Raw genomic sequence first — 16,031 nt, forward strand, 5'->3', positions numbered from 1 at the left:
AAAATTCTCCAAGGAAAAGCATGAAGTGCTAGAGGAATGTCTTGCGCAAAGAATCTTTCCTTAGAAATTTGGACTTAAAGAAACTGTCTTTCAGAGTAACACAGAATGGAGTATTAAGGAAGTGGCTATGGAGATAATTTCAGTCTTTCATGTGTTTAGTAAACTCTCCAAATCTTAACTTGCAAAGGAACTGTCGCAGGTACTAGTCTGAATTGCAAAAGCCAAGGGCTTTGCCAAAGGCTTTGTGGTCTAATACATTTGGCTCCGGAAGGAGTATAAGACTTCTCTAGTTTGAGTACATTGGACGTTAGAGTGATTCCTGAACTACATATACTTTAAAAAGTAGATTTAGTAGCAGAGACCGTTCAAATTCTGATTTTAATTATTCATGTGAATTCAAATGAATAGAAGATATAATTGGACACAAAATAGACAAGGATGTGAATCTCAAGGGTGCATGGCACTTCGGACTTGAGGCTAGATTCCAACTAGGAGAAAGGCTTTGAGGTAGGAATTGGGGTGGTAAGATCAAAATTAAAACATTAATCCACAGAGCCGGTTAGAATGAGAGCTAACATAAAAACTAAAAATGGTTGTGGCGTGTGGGATAGTCATACAAATTGGAGAGATGATGTGGGGGAACCAGCAAAAGAGCAGTAATGTCAATAGGATGGCATATGAGCCTACATGAATTTTGGAGGTTCAGGACTTAACTGGGATACTGGGCTCATTTAGGTATCTACAGCAGGATAAAAAGCAGACTTGTCATAAATTGCTGAGCAAATGTTGTGAGGGTTCTCCAGGTTAGGGAGGGGCCTGTTTACCCTTCCTGTGATCATCCTACTTTATCCTCTGCTCACTTGGTATATAGTTCACTCTGTGGGTTGCTCTGTGAATGTATGGGAATGGTGAGATCTCACCCATGCAATCAATGGCAATTACCGATCATCTTGTCCTCATGCCTCCTCGACTTAGACTCTTTCTACTGGGCTCCAGTATTTACATTGCTGCCAGGAGCTCTTCCATCACAGTGCTGCTTTGCCAATTTATCTTCCTGAGTCTGCAGTTCATGGCCTGTAACCTTCTTCTGGTGACTGGAATTACACAAGAAAATCAGGAATATTCATTTTTTACCTTTGTTGGAACCGACTGGGGTAGTGGTGGAAAGCCTCCAGTGTAGTCCTTCGACAAGCTGAGATTGAATCACTGACTGACTGCGAAAGAGCCTCCTTCTCCCCTCCTCTCCTGGGCCCTGATTCCAGGCAGGTCCCCCTTCACTCAGATCCCCCAGTGTCGAAGGTCAGGGTTGGGGAGAGGGATAGAAATGAGGCAGTGATGAGTGATCAAGAATTAGGATGCCCTGGAGGTCACTCACAGGTTCTCACGGAGGCTCCACTGTGACCTCCCGCGTGCGAGCACCTTCCTATCTCTGGTTTCTCCCCATCTGACCTGTGCTGGGTTTGGCTAGAGGGCGGCTGTAGAGTGCTCAGAAGCAGCGTGCCACGGGAATCACGTGTGGTCCAGCCCTCAGGTGGGAGAGAAGACCTTGTTGGCAGACGGATGGGGGCACGGGAATGTGGAAAGGGGAGGAGACGATCTTGGCAAAAAGTTTTTCTTTTCCATAATTACAGGGAACTAGGATTTTTAAAAAATTATTGTTATTATAATTATTATTATTGAGAAGAGGAAACCCAGGGCTGGCAGAGGGGAACTTCTCTGCTTTTATCTTTCAGGTTTGACTCCTGGCACTGACTTTGATACTTGGAATTTTGAGGTTCAGGGACTTCAGAGAATTTGGCAGCACAGCGTATTGGGAGAAACGGAAATTTCAGGAGATGGATTGATCACCCTGGTTGACATGTTTCTGGAAGTGGGTGAGTGGGTTTGATTGAGAACATTTTGGGCTCTTGCACTGATGGTGGGAAAGAAAAATTCATGGCGGCACTTCTCATAATAATTCTCTCCCCTGAAAAGAAAGATTATGATAAAGAATAATTTGGAATAATAAGTAACAAGATAGAATTAGAAAAATGTTGACTTTCCAGATGACCAGTCAGAAGTGTGGCTTTTTTCACATCTTTTTCTCCTGCAATGATCTGCTCCCAAGTGCTGCACTGCAATACCAGTCTAACTAACACTTTGTGAAACAAATTGTTAAGTGTGTATGTATGCATATCAAGCTATGCTCTGAGGATAAAGCAAGTTCTAATTTGTGGAAAAAGGATTAAGTATTTCTGTTTTCTGAAAAAGAAAAATGTAGAGTATCTTCCTATTGCTTCAAACCCTATACTTCAATATCCAATGTTCGATATCTCCATTAGCCCCATTGTATCTTTCACAATTCATCCCTCACTGCTTTCTCATGGGGCCTTCTATTCTAGCAAGGAAACATTTTCTTCTCCCCTCCCTCCTGTCATTTCTCCTTCTTTGGTAATGTTTTTCCATTTCTTCCCCTCCAATCCAAAGCCTCCGTTTCTTTCAAACTCATATATTAAGTTTTACCTGGTACAAGAACATTTTTTGATTAAATTTACTTGACAGTCGTTTTAAGATTTTTCCAGAATAATCTTATAAACATACCTGTAGCCTAAGAATTATTTACAAGTTGACTCATGTGTGTGTAGCTTTTTGCCCTAATTACAGTCTGAATTCCTGAGCAACATCCTTTACTTATTTTGTGTTTTGTTAAGCCTCAAATAGAAATGTGAATCCATAGGAGGCACTCAAGTAATGCTTACTCAACAGATGAAGACATCCTCCTGTACTACTATGATCCCCTAACAGAGTGATAAGAATTGATTTTGTAAGAGAACAAATGTTTAGTTTTTATGATTCTTTGTTAACAAGGTATATATAATTTACATTGCTTGAAGTTATAGTGTACTGTCTTAGTGTGGGAATATTAGGGTAAATAATTTTACTTTTACCAACATTTTTGTTCTTAACATCTAACTACTTGTCCCATTTATTTGGGGTAAGAAGGTCTTGGGTTGCTGTTTTGGTGGTTCTGTAGTATCACAGAGACTAATGAAATTGGACTGCATGTCAGCACAGGTGCATTTCAGGTTTATTCAATGTACCATCATCTTCCAAAACTAGATCTGTGGGTGGAGGAGCAGTGATTAATCTATGGAATGTTATTATAGGTGTATAGATAAACAGACCTGGAATGTAAACTACTGCAGATGCCCAGGATTGGAATCACTTTTTTGTACACAGATGTCTTTTTTAATTATTGAGTCTTTGGTTTGGCAAAAAGTTGTTAAGTGGTCTTTTATCAATGTCACTGGGGCTCTAATAACTTTTTAAGGGTGACCTGCTTCTGTGCCACAGATCTTATTTCCTTGTGTTTCAACTCAACAGTGAGTGTTCAATTAATGACTGTTCTGCATAGTGAATGGAAAGTGTTTTGTTGAGAAGGACTTATTTTTCTTTCAAACCTGTAAGGATATAATGTGCCAGATGGTTAATTCCCATGGGTTAATGAGTGTACCTACACACTTCACGATTGAAAATATCCTTCCGATGTTTTTCCTGTGGTGAAAGAATGGCTATAATTTTAATTTACATTTGTATGAAGTATACATTTGCAGTTTTCTACTGATACCTGAAAAAATAGATTTCTATCATAATGTGTGAAATATATGCCACTTTAGTTATATAGTCTTCTGGTGTATGGGGCGTAAATACTTTACAGAAATATAAGTTTTGATAAACTTTTAATATTACATTTTAATTATCACTCACATTTAACTTGGAGAGTAAGGACATAGCTTTCAATGTGTGTGTGGAAGGGGCAATTGTTAGCAGTATTCAAATGAATCATTCTCGTGTCTGTGTTTCAACAAGATTTATATTTTTAACTAAAGAAATTTCTTTACTTTGTAATGTCCAATTAATAGGCTAATAATTTATAGCCAGTTAAGAGGAAGGAAGTTCTTATAAGGCAGCAATGCTAAAATGCCCAAAGATTGGCATAGGAAAAAATTACATTTGAATCTCCTTTGAGAAAAGACCAAAATGAAAGCCATCACAATTTAAAATATTTTCAAGTAGTTGAGTAATGATAGTTTATACATAGAGCTAAGTTTATATAATATTGTATGTTTTAGGGATTCCAGGCTATAAAGTGTGAACATAAAAACCTAAGAAACCCATAATACAAATTATACCAACACCCAACACATTTAGAGTTTTTTTAAAAAAAAGAAAAACATAAGTGGCTGGGCACGGTGGCTCACGCCTGTAATCCCAGCACTTTGGGAGGCTGAGGGGGGCAGATCATGAGGTCAGGAAATTGAGACCATCCTGGCTAACACGGTGAAACCCCGCCTCTACTAAAAATACAAAAAAATTAGCTGGGCATGATGGCAGGTGCCTGTAGTCCCAGCTACTTGGGAGGCTGAGGCAGGAGAATGGTGTGAACCCGGGAGGTGGAGCTTGCAGTGAGCCGAGATTGCGCCACTGCACTCCAGCCTGGGTGACAGAGCAAGACTCTGTCTCAAAAAAAGCCAAAAAACAAAACAAAAAAAACCCATAAAAAACAAAAATGTTTTTGGTATTTTTTTTACAGTTCCCTATAAATGACAATAATTTGTATATACACCAAAATTATATAGGCTATTAGCCACCTGTAGTTCATGCCTGCCGTGATCTCCATAGCTGAGTAATTTACTCAAAAGTTGCATGTCTTCAAGGTCAGAGATAGCTTATCTCTATGTTCCAGAATCACTTCAAGTTTTACATCCAGACTCAACTCATGACAACCTGGACTGACATCACTCCTTCTTTTGTAAGATGAGAATCATATGTCATCTTCTCATGCGTTGGAGACTGGGTAGGCAAATACATCTAACTTAATTCAGGGCACCCCTGACCAAGCAATCTGTCTGTAGGGATGCTTGTTGGAGGGTTTCAGATAACCAAGAAATGGGTAGGGTAAACTGAGGCAATTGCTGAAGATAGACAAACAACTCAAATAAATCTTGAGTATTTAAGGCAGTATGGGATGTCAAGTTCCCACATCATTTTGCATATGTAGAACAGGACTAACTTAAAATGATTAAAAAAATTATAGTCAGTGTCTTACATATCAGAGAGTAAAAGATAATGAAGGAATAATTTGAGACAAAGTCTGAGTGGGAAAATAAATAAAATGTGTTAAGGCTTTTTTAAAACAGAAAATAGATTAACGAAGAAATTAAGTGATTCTTCTAAACATTTTAACATACATACATTAAGGGGTGTACTAAGATAATTTAATAAGATAAAGTAAAATCAAATAATGTTTAGACTAAAGCATAAGAAAAATACTTGAAGCTAGAGAACTTTAAACTTATAAAATGTCATTCAGAGCAAAATGAATGAAACTAGGTTTTTGGTATCCATTTAATGTTGGACTTTCAAAAAATGAGTGGTTAATAACTGGCTGAGGAGATAAAATTGGAAGCTCTGCAGTCTTTTGACTCACCTATATCTCTCATATCATGTAAGAATCAATTCGCATATCTGCAAAGAGAACACATTATGATATCAATGCTTTTTTCATAGTTTTACTTTGCATTTAAGACCAAAATCAGATTATGGATATATCACATTAAAGAATCCATTTCCCTCTGGAGCCTGGCTATTTCACTCTAATTTTTTCGACTACTTTATTCCTCCTGTATTACATTTTACTTTTCCTTCACCTTTTTTTTTTTCATCTGTACATTTCTTTGCTTCATCCAGTTCAATTTACTTTGCTAATGTTTGGAAAGAATATTATAACTCAATCTTCATGTAATGGTTTATAACCTCCTGATTTTGTGATCTTTTTAAAGGCTGTTATATTGACAAGTAAATTATACTTACTTTAGCCAACTGTATGTACTTATGTCACTTTAAATTTAACTTATCACTAGTTGTCAAAATCTCCCCTGTGGCCTTTTTAATGTTCCAATGTATTTGGCAGTATATTTTTTTATTGACATTTCAATTTTGTTTTGCCGTGTGCTAAAGTTACAAAAAAAAAATGACTAAAAGTTAAACCCGGGCCAACCCAGACTAAAGTTAAGTTTTAGGAGTATTTGGGAATGCATTATTTTTGTTGAATGCTTAAGCTTCTGAATCCACTAGGACTCAGAATGTATTCAGTCGAGATCTGGATGCTGAACTCTGGTGTTAGGCAGAAGAAAAGTAACAAGAGATCATCACCAAACAAGTCCGAGATTAAGATTTCCTTACCAGCTTTATGTTTTCTTGTTTGTTTTGTTGTCAGTAAAAGAAAACCCAACTCATTTAAATATTTTGGCTTGTGAATACTTAACATTCTCCTTTAGTGCATTAATTACTATTTTGCCTAATTGTTTGTTTTGTTTCTTATTCCATGATCAATTTATCCCAGATACTATAAATTACTTTTCACAACCTTGTCTAGTGTGATTTCTGCTATCTTCTCCTGCACCTAGTACCAGGCATGGTGCCTCCTAGAGACTCAATATGTTTAATGGCCTACATTGCTATGTCTCTTACATGACTAACTCACACATAAACATTACCATAAATAGAAACATAGATGGCAGACTACAGATTATGATTTGTGTGTTTTTCACTTAATTTCGGAAAACACAAGCAAAGATCCTTTTGATTTGATACTTCTGTTGGCTAACTATACAGCAAGCTTCTTAGAGCTGCACAGCTCAGTACAGTAGCCACTAGACAAATGTAGCTATTTAAATTTAAACTGAATGAAAATTAAATGAAATTTAAAATTCAGCTCTTTCACCACACTAGCCAAATTTTAAATGCTTAATAGCTACATGTGGCTGTTGGCTACCATATTGGACAGTGCAGATTACGGAACATTTCCATCATTTCAGAAACTTCTTTTGGGCAATGCTATCTTAGAATGTTATTTTAGAAGAATACCTCAAGTGGTTAATACAAATAATAATAATAATCATACAAATTTTTTCTTTTGCGATTTTGTATTCCTTTAGGAAATGTCAGCTAGCTCAGATCTACATATAGCCAGTACCATTCTCAGTGCTAAATAAATCAAAATAGTGTGAAATTGACTACCACCAGAATCACAGAGTAAGATTAAAATGCCAGGAGCTATTTTTGTTAAATGACTTTGTAATGGTTCTCCTGGTTTTTTGTTCTGGCAGTCTCTATCAAGCACCAGTGTCTTTAGATATTGGTTTGACCTGTATCTATGAGATTGCTGTTGGACAATGAAGAACTTCATACATATAACATGTTTTCCCAGATATTCTGTTCTTAAGTGCAGAAGAAAATCATTAGGAGTATTGGGAATAGATCTCTCATCTCCTTACCCCATGTCTCTTAGCTTCTGCAGCCAAGTGTTCAAAAGGAAGTGTCCTGGTATCTGCGTCTTTGCCTGAGGAGAGATTGATTTCCCAGTTTAGATTCATATCAGAAAGTTATGCTTCCTGCCAAAAGGATATTTAAAAACTCCACCCTCCCTGCTTCACAAAGAGAGAAAACAGATCAGCCAGGACCCAGACAGTAGATAACAAACAGATCACTCTAATTAGAAAAAAAGAGGCAGCATACAACAAACAGAGCCCAGCTACCTCTGGGCAGTAAGAAGAGTGAGACTTTAAGAGGCCTCTCGTTCATGCCCTTAAAATAACCTTTTAATAAGTTATACAGAAACATAAGATTAAGGGCCTCCATAGGAAAAAGTGACTTTCAATTACAGACCAGCAAAAGCCTGGAAAAGTGTGAGATATTAAAAAGAACATCCAGAAGGAACCAGAACATAACCTGTTCGTTTTGCCAGATGAGCTGAAGAGTTTTCACAAAGTCTTGGTGAGGAGGAACTGGAAGTTGGTATCAGAATCTCACTGTTTTGTTGTTTATACTTATGTTACCATTTCTAAAATGTTCTGCAGAACTGTTAACTACTACAGGAGAAAGTTTCCACAGTTAATAATGTTAGGAAATATTGGATTAAATAAGATTAAATAAGTTTCAAAAATAATTATAAACTTATCAAGATTTACTATGCTAATGTGTGTTGCAATTCTCTACAAAGCTGTGGAAGAGATAAAATATTTCTTAAGCTTCTGTAATAAGTATTTGGAAATTTGGATAAAGCCCCAAGACAGGAAAAAATTGGTGTTAAGTTGCTTCATATTATCGAGAGTAGTGACTAAACATATCGCCACAGGACTTAAGGGGTAACAACAAGATGATGATGATGATAATGTGACCATTTAATGAATGCTTACAAAATTCTTATAACAGTAACTTGTGCATAGTAAGTGCTCAAAAAGTAATTGCTACTATTATTTTGGGGTCTGATGGGGCTGTAGGGATAAAAGACACACTGAGACACTCTTGGCCAAGCAGAAGTAAGAATGCTGCATAAACCCAAATGACATGAAGTCAAAGGTCACAGAGGGGCCTCACAGAGCCTGGAAGATTTGCTCATGCCTCAGCCAGTAATAATGGAAATGTCCCTTCCCACAGGTGAGGCTGAATGAAGGCCATGGATCCCTCAAAGGATTAATTATGAAATGGTGATCAGTGGTAGTGTAGCTGACTGGTGAGGAAACAAGCCAGAGGCTGCATCAAGAGGTGAGCTAGAGGACTATGGAAGTGGTAAATCTTGAAATCAAAATTAAACTCAGCTCTTGGCAGTAGTGAACAAGCTCTCACATTGTGATTTCAATATTGGAGCAAAATAAGCACTTCAGTATTTTCGTATTTATTTATCCAATACTAAAATAGCACAAGAAAAAAATCAAATAGAATCGCCATCATTTTCAACTGCGATTTCTCATTTACTATTGCACTTGATAAGGAGTCTGTCCAGGGCACAGTCTTTGAGGCCTGAGTCCCCTGAGTGAGCAGAGCTTCGTCAGGGAGGATGACCAAGGAAGCGTGTTTTGGTTAAGATAAATATTATTAAAGGAGGAATGAGCGAGGCCCTAAAAACCAGAACCAGTCTCTAACAGGAAAAACCAAGTGAAAGGACATGATTTTGCTCTTTTTAATGGCTGTGTAGTATTCTATGGCGTATATGTACCACACTTTCTTTTTTCTTTTTCTTTTTTTTTCTTTGAGACAGAGTCTTGCTCTGTTGCCCAGACTGGAGTGCAGTGGCACTGTCTCCGCTCACTGCAAGCTCTGCCTCCCAGGTTCACACCATTCTCCTGCCTCAGCCTCCTGAGTAGCTGGGACTACAGGTGCCCACCACCATGCCCGGCTAATTTTTACCACACTTTCTTTAACCATTCACTGTTGATGGGCATGTAGTTTGATTCCATCTTTGGTTTGTGGATAGTGCTGTGATGAACATACAAGTACATGTGTCTTTTTGGTAGAACAATTAGTTTTCCTTTGGGTAATCCTAAGCAAATTAACAGAGGAACAGAAAATCAAATACCGCATATTCTCACTTACATCTGAGGGCTAGACATTGGGTACACATGGACATAAAGATGGGAACAATAGACATGGGGACTACTAGAGAAGGAAGGGAAGGAGGAGGGTGTGAGTTGAAAAACTACCTATTGGGTACTATGCTCATCACCTGGGTAACAGGATCGGTATTCCAAACAACATACCCATGTAACAAACCTATACGTGTAACTTCTGAATCTAAAATAGAAGTTGAAGTTATACAAAGAAAAAAAAGCAAGTGAAGCAGAAGGGCCCTGAGGGAATTCAGCTCTGGAATAAAGGAAAATTTTGGGCCTCATGAGAAGGTTGAGAATTGGGCCCAAGAAACTTCATCTCCATGTTCCTCCTCTCCTAACACCCCAAACATATTTTCCCTCCTGCTTTCAGTATTCTCTCCCACCTCCATGCTAAAACCACTCCATCAGAGACCTTGGAATTGATGGTGGCCCAAATTAACTCTGGGGAAATAAAAATGAATTATAAACATGAAAGATTCCCAATTAACCTAAGAAATGGAAATTAAAATAGTAAGATAACCCAAAAAGATTTTAAACACATGAAGGATCCATGGATCTATTTATTTGATATGTTCAGAATACTTTCAAAATGAGGGCAAATTTCTTGGAATCAAAACATTACTGTAGCATTGATTCTGTGGGTAAGGCTCATGGCATACATAATTTGGGTTTTAGATTTCTCAATATACAGAAAATATAACATGGTACCAATAAGAATAATGATATTTTGGGACTTAAAAATAACATGAATATAGAACAGTAAAAATGAGTGTTGCTGTTGCTTCCACAACTGTTACTGGATAATCATTGAGTAAATGGTAAAGTCCTTCTCTGTATTTTCTGTAATATTCTTGTGCTTTGTAATAGTTATCTCTTGCTGCATAACAAACCAACCCAAGCCATGGTATCTGAAAATGTCAACAAATTATTGCTTATATTGATTGGGTAGTTCTTTTGCTGTAATTGCCTAGTTCATACATGAGCTACAGTTGAGACAGACGAGCTGGCTGGTTTTCTGTTTTGATATTGTCTGGAGAAAAAGAACAAAGGCCCCTTAACTCAACCTGTATCTTACTTCATCTACAGCCAATCAGCATCAAAGGCCCAAGAAACTATTAACCACAAGTTCCTGGTTTTGGGGCTAGGGACTTCACCGAGGACCTGAATGCACAGCTAGGCTTAAGCTTCAACTCACAGTGATCTTTTTTCTCATTTTAATGCTAAAAATCATACTCAGAGGTGGAGGTTTAAAATGTTAATGTTACATGAATTGTATGAAGAAGCATGTAAAGCCACTGTGCAAGTGCTAGAGAAATCCCTCCTATCCATGCCCCAATGAAATCGTTTTCTGTAGAATAGGCCCTATAAAACTAACACATAGTCTACGCTCAGGACACAGCCCTCTGTTTACCTTCCATGGTGCTGCCTTTCCCTGCGCACCAGCTAAATGAAGCTTTCTCTTTTTCTTTGCTGCTGTGGCTGGTGATCTCTCTTGATTTCTATCCTGGGAGAGTACAAGAACACCAATAACAGACTTAGTGTGGGGGATCAGGCTGAATGGCTGGGATGGTTGTAATGGTTGGGACTCTCTCCACATGGCCTCATGTCCCTGGAGTCTTCACAGCATGGTGGTCCCAGGTTCCAAGGCAGCAAGGGTAGAAGGTAGAAGATCTTTTCAGGTAAAGGTTTGGAAGTCATACAGCATCACTTCCACCACATTCCATTAATCAGAGAGGTCACAAACCCAGCCCAGATTCAAGACGGGGGAAATAGACTACTCAATGAGAGAGAGGTGGCAAAGCTAGAGTCACATGTTTAATAAGAAAGGGACTTTGTGGTCATCTTTGCAAATAATCTACCACAGTCCCTAAGTCATTACTAAGGAGTCAGAAGAGGACTCAGTGTAGTCATGAGCCTTTTTTTTCTGAGGAATAATTTTGCCTCTGTTTATCCTCAAAACTTGGAGCTTTAAACATTTGGACCTCCATGGATCCATTTACTTGATAATGTTGACTATAATCTTTATAATCTCTATCTTGATGTATAAGTGGTAGAACAGTATTATACATCTGTATCTAGGAGGTAGGTGATTTTCTGCAGAGATTGAGCTGGGTTTTTATTAATAAATTGACTTTCAATTTTGTGATTTATGAACTTAAAAGGAATAGTTTCCATCTATCTTGTTTGTGCAAAATATAATCTTTGCAATCAACAAAGAAGCCAGCATATTTTAATTCTAAAATTGTTTTAATTATTATCTAATTATGTCAACATTATTGGCATTGGGAGCTTGGAGATTTTAGTTCCATAGAGCAAAATACAGTTGATGTTTATATTTTAATTCCTTTTATTGTTTGTGTTCCAAACGGACAAACAAGCAGTAAAATACTGACAAGTTCCTATGCCTGTGTCTGCATTTCTTCAGAAGTCAGGACACTAAATAGAAAAATGTGTTGATAAATAGAAGGCTTTATTAGTTTAGATGACACTTCTGGATTTCTGTAGGAAAAAAAAACAAACCCATAAATCTGATCATGAAATCTACTACAGTAGTCTATCATTTAGAAGGTGTTTTGCTAATGGTGGTATCACATGATCCTCTCTTAAAATTCTCCCTCTCCTCTTTTATTCTCTTGAGGATAAACAGGTAGAAATCAAGTTGTAGTGTGTATAATTATTAATTCCTGAGTGAAAAAAAGATGGGGGCCTGAGAAAGAATGAAAATGCCCTATTCATTCTGCATGTACTGACCCCATCTCTTATGTTGTTTACATTCTTCTTGCTTTCTGGAGACCATCAGGCCTAACTCCATTACTTAATATTCAGTCTTCAAAGTTTCCAACAAAACTAATTCAGTGAGTTAGGCTTCCCTTCCTGGAAACATCTTTGATTATCTTAAAACATTAAAAAAAAATTACAGCAATCTATAACTGGATGTACAATGTGATGAGAAGGATAATGATAGTAGTGTAATTGTATGTCTCACTCATCCATACAACAAATATTTATTGAGTATATCCCTTATTCCAGGTGCTTTGCTAAGTATTGAGGATACAGAAAAAGAATATGTCCTGTTTATTTCTTCTAAAGAACCCTCTATATCAGGAGTCAGCAAGCATTTTCTGTAAAGGACTGGATTGTAAATATTTTACAATATTTACAATATTCTCTGTTACAAGCACTCAACTTCATCTGTTTAGTACAAAAGCAGCCTTAGAAAATACATAAATGAACTGATGCGACTGTCTTCCCACAAAATTGTATTTACAGAAACAGGTGGTGGACTGCGTTTTACCCCTGGGCTGTAGTTTGCTGACCCCTGTTTTATATAACGGAGGGACATATAATTTAAGAGTAGTAAAGTGTTATAATTAATATGCTAGTAATAAGTATAGAAGCATGAAGGAGAAACTGCCAGTTCTCAGGGTAAAATGTGATCTAGAAAAACTTGGTAAGAAAGATGAGTAGGTTTCTGTGAAGTATACTGGGAAAAGACCAGACAGCCTAATGTTTCCGTTTGGGATGACTGGGCCACAGGATGTAACCACAGTGTTACGATGCCAATCATGGAATTTTTAAGCTCCAAGGAACCCTAAAGTTCTTCTAACCTAATTACTCATAAATTCAGTGATCCTTTTATAACATTCCGGAAAGAATTTGTGAAAATAAGGTAAAGATCAGTAGCACTGCGTGCTTTGACTTTGTGTATATCAAGTATTCATTAAAACAAAAGCTTTTATAGCAAATAGTTTAACTGCCTATGTTAGCTCATTTATGTCAAGCAACCACCAGCACCATAACTGTCAGGCCTCTGAGCCCAAGCTAAGCCATCATGTCCCCTGTGACCTGCACGTATACCTCCAGATGGCTTGAAGCAAGTGAAGAATCACGAAAGAAGTGAAAAAGGCCGGTTCCTGCCTTAACTGATGACATTCCACCATTGTGATTTGTTTCTGCCCCACCTTAACTGAGTGATTAACCTTCTGAAATTCCTTCTCCTTGCTCAGAAGCTCCCCCACTGAGCACCTTGTGACCCCCGCCCCTGCCCGAATGAGAACAACCCTCTTTGACTATAATTTTCCACTACCCACCCAAATCCTATGAAACAGCCCCACCCCTATCTCCCTTCGCTGACTCTCTTTTCAGACTCAGCCCACCTGCACCCAGGTGATTAAAAAGCTTTATTGCTCACACAAAGCCTGTTTGGTGGTCTCTTCAAACAGACGAGCGTGAAAATAACATTCCCACCAATCTTTCTTTTCACTCTCTACATGCTGTTGTATACCCTGATCTCTCTTCATAGGCTTAGACTTAACATGGTCACTCACTTAATAGGAGGTGAAAATTCAGGTTTGTGGAGCCTAAGGCTTATATCTATGGGGATTTCTTTATAAAAAGTAAAAGTATGAGTACAAAATTGTTAGCTTAGCTTTGGAGACCTTGGAAGGAACCTGTACAGTGAGGAGCCCAGAAGCTTAAAGCTTATCAGCTTTGTGGCAAATTTGCATCTGCCTAACAGATAGTGTGATGGTTAATATTAAGTGTCAACTTGATTGGATTGAAGGATGCAAAGTATTGTTTCTAGGTGTGTCTGTGAAGGTGTTGCCGAAGAAGATTAACATTTTAGTCAGTGGACTGGGAGAGGCAGACCCACCCTAAATCTGGGTAGGCACCATCTAATCAGCTGCCAGCACAGCCAGAATAAAAGCAGGCAGAGGAACATGGAAGGACTAGACTGGCCAAGTCCTCTGATCTCCATCTTTCTCTGTCCTGGATGCTTCCTGCCATCGAACATCATACTCCAAGTTCTTCAGCTATTGGACTATTGGACCTACACCAGTGGTTTGCCAGCAGCTCTCAGGCCTTTGGCCACAGACTGAAGGCTGCACTGTTGGCTTCCCTACTTCTGAGGTTTGGAACTAGGACCGACTTCCCTGCTCTTCAGCTTGAAGACGGCCTATTGTGGGACTTCACCTTGTGATCGTGTGAGTCAATACTCCTTAATAAACTCCCTTTCATACATACATCTATCCTGTTAGTCTTGTCCCTCTAGAGAACCCTGACTAATCAGATAGCAATCTAATTTTCCAAGTTGGATTGAACCGTACATATCTAAAAAGAAACCCATACTCTTTCACCTCAAAATTGGAGCCTATGTTTTCTATATAGCATTTGAAAAATCTAGGGGATGCTAAGAGTCATCCAACACATCGATCTTTCACTTACACTGACATACCACTAACACCAAGTCCTATAGATTTTATCTCCCAAATAGTTCAGGTATCTGTCCCCAGCATCTTCACCACTACCACTTCAAGTCTCTTTATTCATTCCCTGCTCCGATTTTGCCGCTTTCAACACATCCTTCTGATCATCGCCAGAATAATCTTTTTAAAATGCAAATCTAATTAGATTACTCCTCTCCCTCAAACATTTCAGTAGCTCTCTGTGGTCTCGTGAAAAATAATTAAGGATGTACTAATTCTTCCATGATCCATCTTTTCTGTGCATCCTAATTCTATCTTTCTTCAAGGACTTAAAAGAAGTATTTTTTCTAGCCTCAAAATACAATGTCATTCTGTGCTTAAAATTTGTTCAGAATCTCTTCATTCCCTTAGGAAGAAAATAACCCACAAAAATTTCTTTGCATAGTGTTCAAGAACTTCCATGAGCTGGCCTCCCCTGATTTGTTCACCCTCATCTCTCTCCAAGCCTCCAAATATATCATTTCTCTCAGGCTTCCATGACCCACACATACTATTTATGCTTCCTGACACACCTTCTTCCACTTGTCCACCTGGTTCATGATTACATTCTTCAGGTCTTATCTCATTATTACTCCACATCCCCTGAGTTCTTTGAGGCAAAGTAAGGTGTGATTCTCTTCTACATTCTGTCTAGGTCTCCAGTAAAACTGTTATTTCATAATACTTACTTTAAAATCTCTGTCTTTTGTTTAATCTAGATATAAACTCCTTTAGGAGAAATCATAACTTTTAATGTTTAAATTCCCCCTTTCCCTGAACAACATTTCACCCAGAGTAGCAAACAAGACACATTCCTTAAATGAACGAATGAATGCATAGATTTGAATACCAAAAAAAGCATACACATATCAACCACTCATAAGAGTACAAATTTCTATGCAACAAAAAAAATCCTGGTTTCTGTATGTTAAAATAATTTTTAAAAATTCTATTTCCATGCCTATTGTAGCATTATTCACAAGAGCCAAGATATGGAATAGCATAAGTGTGCATTGATGGATAAATAATATATGTATATATATACCACATACACACACACACACACACACACAGAGGAATATTATTCTGCCTTAAAAAAGAAGGAAATCCTATTTGTGATAGCCTGGATAAAACTGAAGGGCATTATACTAGATGAAATAAGCCAGGTACAGAAAGACAAATAATGTGTGATCTCAATTATGTGAAATCTACGAGTTGAATCACAGAAGCAGAGAGTAGACTTGTGGTTGCCAGGGATCTGGGGGCTGGGGAAACTGGAAGATGGTCAAAGTATACAAAGTTTCACTTACACAGAATGAATTAAATTCTGGAGCTCTAATGAACATCATGG

At 37.9% G+C, this 16,031-nt stretch overlaps 1 long non-coding RNA gene across 2 annotated transcripts; it reads right to left on the reverse strand.

The window, feature by feature from the left end:
* Positions 1–360: 360 nt before the first annotated feature.
* Positions 361–10,927, reverse strand: LOC134730940 (uncharacterized). 2 transcript variants are annotated; one of them, XR_010112872.1, is made up of 6 exons: positions 10,846–10,927; positions 7,774–7,913; positions 7,320–7,384; positions 5,471–5,508; positions 1,376–1,526; positions 361–1,094 (listed from the first exon to the last, which is right to left on the reverse strand). It is a non-coding gene; the product is annotated as an uncharacterized LOC134730940 (long non-coding RNA). The 2 variants fall into 2 exon arrangements; XR_010112871.1 differs by having other exon boundaries at positions 1,376–1,545.
* Positions 10,928–16,031: the final 5,104 nt, after the last annotated feature.

Source organism: Pan paniscus, chromosome 7 (genome assembly GCF_029289425.2).
Source record: "Pan paniscus chromosome 7, NHGRI_mPanPan1-v2.0_pri, whole genome shotgun sequence".
Taxonomy (NCBI): Eukaryota; Metazoa; Chordata; class Mammalia; order Primates; family Hominidae; genus Pan; species Pan paniscus.